Below are 9,601 nucleotides of genomic sequence, written 5' to 3' on the forward strand. Positions count from 1 at the left end.
TTGTTTGGATAAATATAATGAAAACAACAAAAATAAATCATAAGAGTTTAATGTCAGAGCTGATATCTATCCATTTTCCATGGTTTTCTTGATAATAACCAAAATCACTTCAGTTCTTACATCAGTATCTTTGGCATTGTACTGACAAAAACAGTGCTTTTAGGCATTCCATGTTTTCTTTTCTGTCTGTTTTAGTCACATGATACACACAGGAGTTAGTACTTGATTGCATAACCATTGTTTTTTATGACTTATGATGGTCTAATAATTTTTTCCGCGGACGTAGTATAATTGCCTAACTCCTCTGTTCTGATCCCCTCTCAGCCTGTTTCTTTGTTCTCTACCTCTCTAACTCACTCATCCGTCTTGGTTGAACTAACATTTTCACGATCCTTGCCTTGTGTGCCTCAGGGTTCTGCTTGTTTAAAAATAAATATAGCCCACCTTGAAAATTCATGAGGCAATCATACGAGAGTCAAAATTCCAACTATGCACAGCCAAATTAAATTTTTCCTGCGTCCTGTTTTGTTTTATTGGTTTTAACTTCAGGAGAACAGCTGCTCCTCAGTCACTCATAACTACGGTAGAGCTTTGGGACTCACTCGCCGTCTCTCGTCTCCCTGTTGTGTGTCTTACAGAAAGGCTGTGGCTACCACCTGGACCTGTTGGTGGTGTCGGTAATGCTGGGTATTTGCTCCATCATGGGTCTGCCGTGGTTTGTGGCTGCTACCGTCCTCTCCATCTCCCATGTCAACAGCCTGAAGGTGGAGTCCGGCTGCTCGGCTCCGGGGGAACAGCCAAAATTTCTGGGGATCCGGGAGCAGCGGGTCACTGGGTTTATGATCTTTGTGCTCATGGGTTGTTCTGTTTTCATGACTTCAGTGCTCAAGGTGAGATGCAGAGAAGAAAACAACATATTCAATCATCCTAGCTTCTCATCCGTTTGAATGACAATGTCAAAATGTCTATCATATAAAAAAAAAACCAAAAAAAAAACATGCACACACCATAGATGTACTAAAAAGACCTGAGGGTGTTTGAAACTAGTTTGTAAAACTATTACATTTCACTGTTGAGGTCTTCATAATTTTGCTCATGCACCATAACACACTGACAGCATCCCTGTTACTGTGATAATTAATTCTGACTTCTGCCTGCGTGTGCTGTTATTTTTCACCCGGTGAGAAAATTGATTTTTGGTTTGAGTGTTGTCAGAGATTTTGAGCAAAATCAAACTAAGCACAGACACAGTCATTTTTATAAACACACAGACTCACACAGAAAACCTGTTGGCTTCATAACCTGCTTGCTGATTTTAATTGGATGTTAGGTTTGTCTGATTGTTTGTTACCTGTTGATGAGCTCTTATATTCACTGTAAAACTAAACACAGAATACCGACAAACAGTAATGAGTTGAGTAAATATTACTATCAACATTACTATTGTTGTGGTTTATTTGCTCATCAGATACTTGTAGAGTATTTTATTGAGTTGATATATTGGTAGATAAATCCATTGCTGCAGGTCTCATGGTATCAGAGGCTGGTTTTGCTGCACATGTGTGTATATTACCAATTGTAGTTTGGCTGCTTAGTTTGATTTTTGTCACCTTGCGTTGTAACTAACAGCACACTATAAGTTTGTGCCAAAATCAATTTACATTGTTAGCAACATAGTTAAGTAAGATTGTTTACCATAATGTTTTTAGTTTATCATAAGACTGGCAGAGTAAAATACACTATAGCAGGCCACCACAGTCTTGTTAATGGAAACACTGTGTTGTTTTCACAGTAAACAGTTCACTTGTGTGGTGTAACAACACATTTTGTATAACCTTAAAAAATGTAATGAATTTTCACCTCATTATTATAACACTTGTATTTTATCTTTTGCTACATTCTATTGTGTTCAGTAGTTCTATTTGGTTATAAGATTTTGACAGTTATTGTAGGAGTTGCACTTTTATATCATCTGTAAATATAATTCTGTATCATATTTTGAAAAGTTATGATCAATTACATGTCTCGGTTGTTAAGATAGACCACTGAAATGGCCAGTTCTGATCTCAGTTTATGTAAAAATGTGTAATACATACATAAAATAAATGAGAAGGTCAAGCATTTATCGTATTAATCGTCCAAATACAACTAATCTCAGAGACTTGACCCTGCTGGAAATAAAAGCCTCTCTGGGTTTTTATTTATTTTCGCCATTTTCCACAAAGACCTTCATCTTATCAAAATGCAGTTGCCAGAGCCATTTTGTAACTAAATGCAGGCAAATGTTCAGTCTGTTAATGAATGCAAACTGCAGCAGATTACAGAATGTGGTCATGACAGAATGAGGTGAACATTTATCCCATTTACAGAGGTATTACAGAATGCAGTGGTATTTATATCATGTTGTAGAGTGAGTTACCCATTAAAAATGTTACACAATATGTTTTCGTCAATCCAGTGGATTCTGGTGTATCCGATGTCACAACTGCCATTCCCTTCTATTTTATAGGTTAAATATTTAATGTTTTATGTTTTAATCAGTCTTTGGATGTCTCCTCGTTGCAGTTCATTCCATGCCAGTACTGTATGGAGTCTTTCTCTACATGGGCGTCTCTCCCTCAAAGGCATTCAAGTAAGACTGCTGTGCTGGTCTTTGAAGATAATATGCTGTTTTATTCTAAAGCAGCTGCAGTCTTCAGCTGTTAGTAAAGATAAGGTTGGCCCTTGTAGTTTAAACCTTTGATTGTCGTGTAATCAGACTCCTCTAAGGCTTTTGTTAAGTGATTCTCCTCCTCTGAATAATGCATTGCATATTCTCCATCCCTCTTCACCCCTCATCTGTACAGTCCCTTTCATGAGTGTTCCTTATCGCTCTCACCAAGCTTCTTCGCTCTCTCTAGTTCTTTGACAGGATCAAGTTATTTGGAATGCCTGCCAAGCATCAGCCTGATCTGATCTATTTGCGCTATGTGCCGCTGTGGAAGGTCCACATCTTCACGCTGGTGCAGCTCACCTGTCTGGTGCTGCTGTGGGTCATTAAGGCCTCAGCAGCAGCTGTTGTGTTCCCCATGATGGTAATGCTTTCAAATATCGTCAATTAACCTCTACATGAAAACACAAAGGACAAAGAACAGATACTAACTCACAGTAATCATGTACCATCACTGAATGTTACACTACAGTTGATTTCATAAGAACTACAATAGAATAAATGGAATGAATATTGCCAGAATACGTGATTAATATTCCCAGAGTGATTTCTGAGATCAGAGTGAGATCTTATTTGCACACAATTGCATCCTAACTAGGGCTGCACAATATTGGAAAAAACTGATATTGCGATTATTTTTAACCCTGCGATATATATTGCGATATGAAAAAATACTCCAGAGGTTATAATAGCTGTGTGGTGCCGACATAAATGGTCAAACAAATTAGTTGTGTTTCCTCTTGTTGTGGCAACAGGTGCAAGGGACTGTCGACACAGAACATGTGTTTCAATATCATCCTTTGTGTAGCTGAAATAATTCCAGATAACTGATGTTGCTTTTCATTTTGGCACCAAGTCTTCATTTACTGTGATTTTCTCTTGTTCGTTGCTCATTTTTCAATATTGTTACCAGCGACTCACTCCAAACTGATTAAGAATGATTGTGATTGGTGGATCGCTGCGTGCAGTGTGTGTCAGGTGCCCCTGAAATTAGATGAGAGCACATTGAGTTCATTTGCCTCCTACATCGCAGGACCTGCAATGTGACTATTATGCACACATACATCGCGATAACGATGCTTAAATGATATATTGTGCAGCTCTAATCCTAACTGTGTATACTGTTTATTGCACTGGGCTGTACATACTGTGTTTTACCTTTCGTTTCTATATATAATGTACATGTTCCTGATATACATATTCTTGAGTGTTTTTAAATTTTTCTTTTTTATGTAACCAAGAACTACCTGTAAGAAAAACTTTATGTTCGCATAATGATGATGAAAATTCTTGAATCTTGAATGTTTCCCTCTGCAGGTTCTGGCACTAGTATTTGTCCGGAAGCTTCTAGACTTTTTCTTTACAAAAAGAGAGCTGAGCTGGCTGGACGACTTGATACCAGAAAGCAAGAAGAAAAAAGAGGATGACAAGAAGAAGAAAGCACGTGAAGAGCTGGTAAAAATCACTGCTGTAAATCAAAGTCACTCCAGATCATACAGATCTTATTTTTCAGTCTGATAATCACTGTAACAGTCACTATCATTACTGTAGCTACTAAAAAACATCTTGATAGTAGACATACGACTAGTAATGTCAGGCTTTGTATGAACAAATTGGAGTGATGCAATCATGTATACCCACACTGCAAATTATTTGGTTCTTACCAAGATAAAAAAAAGTAGATTTAGAAGTGTTAGATAATTTATCTTGTTTTAAGATTTAATTTCTTATTTTAAGTGTCCATACGTCTGTAGACACTTATTTCTAGATATGACAATCTTAATTCAATAAATCTTGTCAAGTGAAATTATCTCGCTGCATGGACAGATATTTCACTTGTTTTGTGTACCTTCTTCCTCAGATTTAGTGTTTCTGTCTTGTTTTTAGACACCCTTTTTTTGGAGTGCACCCTTGAGACTCACAGGCTCGAAGAATTCAATTCAGTTTTATTTGTAGAGGCCTATATCACAAGTTTTCCTCACAGGGCTTTACAGAATTCATTGGATATGAAAATAAACAACAGTCAAATAAACAGTAGATGAAGGAAATGGAATAGTGTTCCAGGTTTCCCCCGTCCTTAGACCCTCCTTCTCAGCAAGGAAAAACTCCAAAAACCCAGTGGGAAAAGAGAAACCTCGGAGAGCACCACAATGGAGAGAACCACTCTCATGGACGGACAGGTTGTAGATGAATTGTGTATAAGTGTAATTGCCGAACCATAATCACAATGTTGTTTTCACTCAGGAGGAAGAGTCCAGAAAACAGGAGGAAGAGATGGGGCTGAAGGTCAGTTACGAAAACCCAAATCGGCTCAACATCCCAGTGAAAACCCTCTCAGGGAGGTGAGTAGAGCCTTGAAAAAGCACAAATGATCATGTCCTTTTAATCTCTTTATCTTTATTTTAGGAACAATTGGTAAAACAAGTCCAGACTCGTGCAGACGAATGTAGATGTAGTTTAAATACTGTACATTACACATTGTAGGTGTCGTTTACCACTTGGATCTGGTAGTCAGCTGTGTGATATTATGTCCATCTTGAACAGATCATACAGAATAGGACTAGTGCCCTCCTACAACCCCCCAACGGAAAAAGAGGTAGCAGGGTTGTGTGTCTGATGCCAAACATCTGACCCACATGGCTGCATTCTAACCCTGCTCACTGATCCGTACACAGCGCATGACCCACACTGTCAGTGATCAGCTAAAAAAAAACAAAAAAAACAGAAACACCAGCCTCTGTTTTTTATCTTTTTTTATGGTTTTTTCAAGGGTAAATGGTCTCGAATGTTTTTTTACTCTTATTCTTGTGTGACTAACCATAATGAGTGTCTCACGAGGTTTGCCTGTAAAGCTAACTCCTTGTTTGGGCTCATACTGGATGTGCTCTGTGCCGTCACTTTGGTTTAATCACTGGTTTCTTTGCATGGTTGTGTCTGCTTGTTTGAAGTGTCCTGCACTGATTTGACATTTATACGTCTTCTCTTTGTGTTCACGTGTGTGTCTGTGTGTGTGTGTGTGTGTTTGTGTGTTTCTTTGCATTTTGGTGTGTAGTTCTGTGTCTGACCCCTTGGTTGTAAATATCTCTGATGAAATGGCTAAAAGTGCGGCGTGGAAAGCAGTAAACTCAAGTGCAGACTCATGTGTCCAACCTGTGAGACGTAGCAGAAGGTAGCTATGCTTCAGTTTTCAGAAGTCCCACTCCAAAGTGCATTACCCTCACAATCATTTCAAGTAAACATTCAGGAAGATCATTTTAAAGGGGTTCTATGTAGTATTGTTATTCCAAACTGTCAACAGCAGGGGGTAGTCATGTACCAGAACACACTTAGGACTGAAACCATCAGCGAATCAACGCTATGCAGAGTCCTGCACAGGTCCACTTTTCCAAACCTGCATGCACCCGCAAAGCCGAGTACCGCAACCCGACCCGCTACCCGCATTTTTTTTCATGTCCAATCTGCACCCACGTACATTAGACCCACAAACCGACCCAACCTGGGATTAAACACGTCTACACAGTAACTCACTTTTAAGGGCTTTATTTTTGGCTAAACCACATGCCATCAATAAATCTGTAATATGTGCTGCTCAATGCCATCTGTGGCCAGATGTAAACAAAGGTGAGGCTCACTTCACAATAAAACAAACGGGCTGTGGATCAACCACAGTGAAATCAGATGATCATCATCATTAAATGTCCTGCAAATTATTTTCAACCATGAATCTTTTATTTTTCCACTCCCTTGCCCGCTACCCACCCACATTACACTTAATTTTACCTGTGTCCGTGCCTGTACCCGTGGAAATTCTTTTTTTTCTTTTTTTACCCGTCCCCGCGTGTTTTTGTTGCGTGTTTTGGTTACCCGTCTGGTACCCGTGGGTACTTGACCTGGGGCAGGACTCTGATGCTATGTATCCACAGACTGAACTCACTGAATAAAGTATAAAGCTCATTTACACACATCTTTTTTTAAAAATTCATATCAAGTTTTCTTCTTCAAACTAAAACTTTTTTTTGACAGAAATGGCACTATTTCAGCATCAAACTCCATCTTTTCATGTAGAGCTGTGTCCAGTGGAGAAAACAACAACAGTGTTTCTAGCTTTTAGCACTTTTTCCTGACTGTAAAAGTTGTTTCTTCATGGTTCTCATCCCATCTGGTCACTTTCTGATACTTTGGTCAAAGGCTCCATGGTGTTAGTTTTCTTTACAATGGGAGACAGGCAGTGTGACTCACTACTCCCTCTAGTGGTCACAAATATATTCAGTTCGCCTCTCTACAATCCAATACTTTGGCATCTTTGGCTGAACTTCAGAGCTGTTTAATACTTTAATGAAAATTGTAGGTCATTTTTTTTAACATTTGTAAGTAGAAATACTACATATAGCCCCTTTAAGATACTAAGGGAGGGTGTGTTTAAGTCCACAGAGAAGGCAGTGTTAGGTATTAGTCTCATTAGAAAATGTAAGAAGAAGCTGATAGATATTCAAAGTCATTTTTACAAGCAGCATACTTTAACACAGTCCTTATATAAGCAGAACATTTACAGTTTACTCTCTAGGCCATGGAATCATGTTCTAAGAGCATCGTGAACCGAGTCCCATCCTTCATCTGTTTTCCCAAACCTCATAACGACAGCTGCTTAAAACTGGCCCCTCTGTGCACAAGCATCATCTCACCCGTGTCCCGTCTGCTCTGTTCTGTACAACAGTCAGGAGAAGGTGGCGTGCGTTAGAGTGGACGTCAGCCCAGACACACCAGGAGGAGGTTCCACAGCAGAGACCTTCCTGTGATGAAGGGGGAGGGGGTCCTTCTTTCCCTCCAGATACCTTCGTCCCACACAACACTTTACCCTGACGGGCACTGTCCTAGTGGGAGAAGGAGCATAGAAGTGGAGAAGCACAACCCGCCTGCAGAGCTCCTCCCTCCAGGACGACAGGCGACTTCCCCCGGGGGCTGAGTCCAATCATGTCCTAAACGTACAGCGCGAACACAAACGCCTGCCGCGATATATCGTGCACATCTCCGGGGAAACATGGATTATTTGTTTGCTCTTACTGCCCACCGACGCTCACTGTTTGGGAAACTGTCTCCATTTAGCAATTTGTGTTGAAAACACCCATAGAAACCTCCGATGCCAAAGGTAAGGGCCTCACTGGTGGGGATCTTGGACTGTTTGAGTCAAATTCTACTTTTATCCCGCTGTATATTTTCATTTCAGTTTTTCTGTTTTTTCCAATCACTGTACTGTACATTTTTTTTTTTTTTTTGTCATGCCTCATCGTTTTGTCCTCACTTAACAACACCAGCTCCAAAATCCATTCGAGTAAAGCCATTCAGGTACTGCCGGTGTCAGCTGGTTATTTTTCATATTACGTCTGGCACGATAAAAGACACAAACCAAAACAGAGGTACTGATACATACAGATAGATGTTACTTCAACTAGTACTACACCACACTACTACTGCGCTCCTTTTTACTGGATTCCCTTTGAATCCGTCTCCTGTCACGAGGGGGGTCACTCAGTATTACTGTTATTGCTGCTCAGAAGTTCAGTTATTTTCACTGTAAACCTCACTGTCCATATGTGCTGTTACAGAAATATCATTGTATGTATGTATGTATGTACACTGTGTTGTTTTGATTTGTAACATTATAGAAACCTACTTCAGAGGCCATATAAAGTCTGTACTGTACAGTAAGCACTTTGCGTTTGCCAGTATAGTTTCTTACCTAAAATGAAATATATAGCGTGTTAATACAAAAGTTAATTCTTTTTCCCAAAGTATTTATGGAGCTCTTGTTCAAATGTCGATTAAAACTCAGGAATCTCGAAGGATTTCTGGCCGTCACTCAATATTTTTGTCACAAGGCAGTGATAATTAACTGTTCACTGTATTCCTTTCATCGCTATTTTAATAAGAAATACTGTAAATCACAAACTATAACAGGGTGCGTAATAGAAAAATAAAAAAAATAGGAGAATACCTGCACCTGTTTTTATACTGTCTGTATTATTGTTGGTAATTGTATGTGCGTGTGATGTAAAGAAAATTTGTTTAGCATTGCAAATCATTTTATGCAAAATATTTCTACAGTAAATGTAAAAAAAAAAATGGTTATATTCTATGAAGTTGTTCTTATTTTGCTACGTGCAGTCCTGTTTTAGCAATAAGTATTCCATACTGTGCACTGTATGGATCCATGACTCTAGCTAATGTTCAGGCAATGATGATTTGTATTTTTATTTTTATTTGTGAAAGGATTTCGTGTCTGTTTCATCGGCTCCGTCTGTTGTGTAGCTACTGTGACTATACGGACATTAGCTTATGTGCCTTGTCAAAGCTCTTAATGTGCAAGTCTTGTACTGATAATTTAAGTGTCCAGAGCGTATGTACAGGTCGACACGTGGCATGACAACGCCAAAGACAGACCGTCACTCTGAGGCTTATGTCTGTTGTGGTGTTTTCTTCTGCGTCTGTGTGTAACCTGAACAACCGACTGAAACCATGTAACTGGATTTACCTTCAATTTACAAATGTAACTCTAAATACTGTTTGTGTGTGTTCTACTGTCACATCGCTAGTATTTGCTCACCACATAAAAGCTCTGTAATCAATCTTGAGGTACTTCTTGAAATGAATGTCACCCTAATCTACAATCGACCCAACTTTAATCTCCATTACCTGCATTTTTGAAGGTTATGTTCCCATTTGGCAGTAAAACAGAACTTAGCTCTAAATGTTAGTGAACCCACAATGATAAATTTACACCCACCCCCCCCCCCCCCCCCCCCCCCCCCCCCCCCCCCCCCCCCATTATGTCGCCCCTTCTTTTAATACTTGATCAAATGTGCACTTATAAAAACTAATTATCGACAACAGAAA

General features: G+C 39.4%; 1 pseudogene; it reads left to right on the forward strand.

The window, feature by feature from the left end:
- The window catches only part of LOC115428489 (sodium bicarbonate cotransporter 3-like), a 51,684-nt pseudogene extending 42,802 nt beyond the window's left edge, over nucleotides 1–8,882 (forward strand).
- The last annotated feature ends 719 nt before the right edge of the window (nucleotides 8,883–9,601 follow it).

The sequence above is a fragment of the Sphaeramia orbicularis genome, chromosome 11, assembly GCF_902148855.1.
Source record: "Sphaeramia orbicularis chromosome 11, fSphaOr1.1, whole genome shotgun sequence".
NCBI classification, from domain to species: domain Eukaryota; kingdom Metazoa; phylum Chordata; class Actinopteri; order Kurtiformes; family Apogonidae; genus Sphaeramia; species Sphaeramia orbicularis.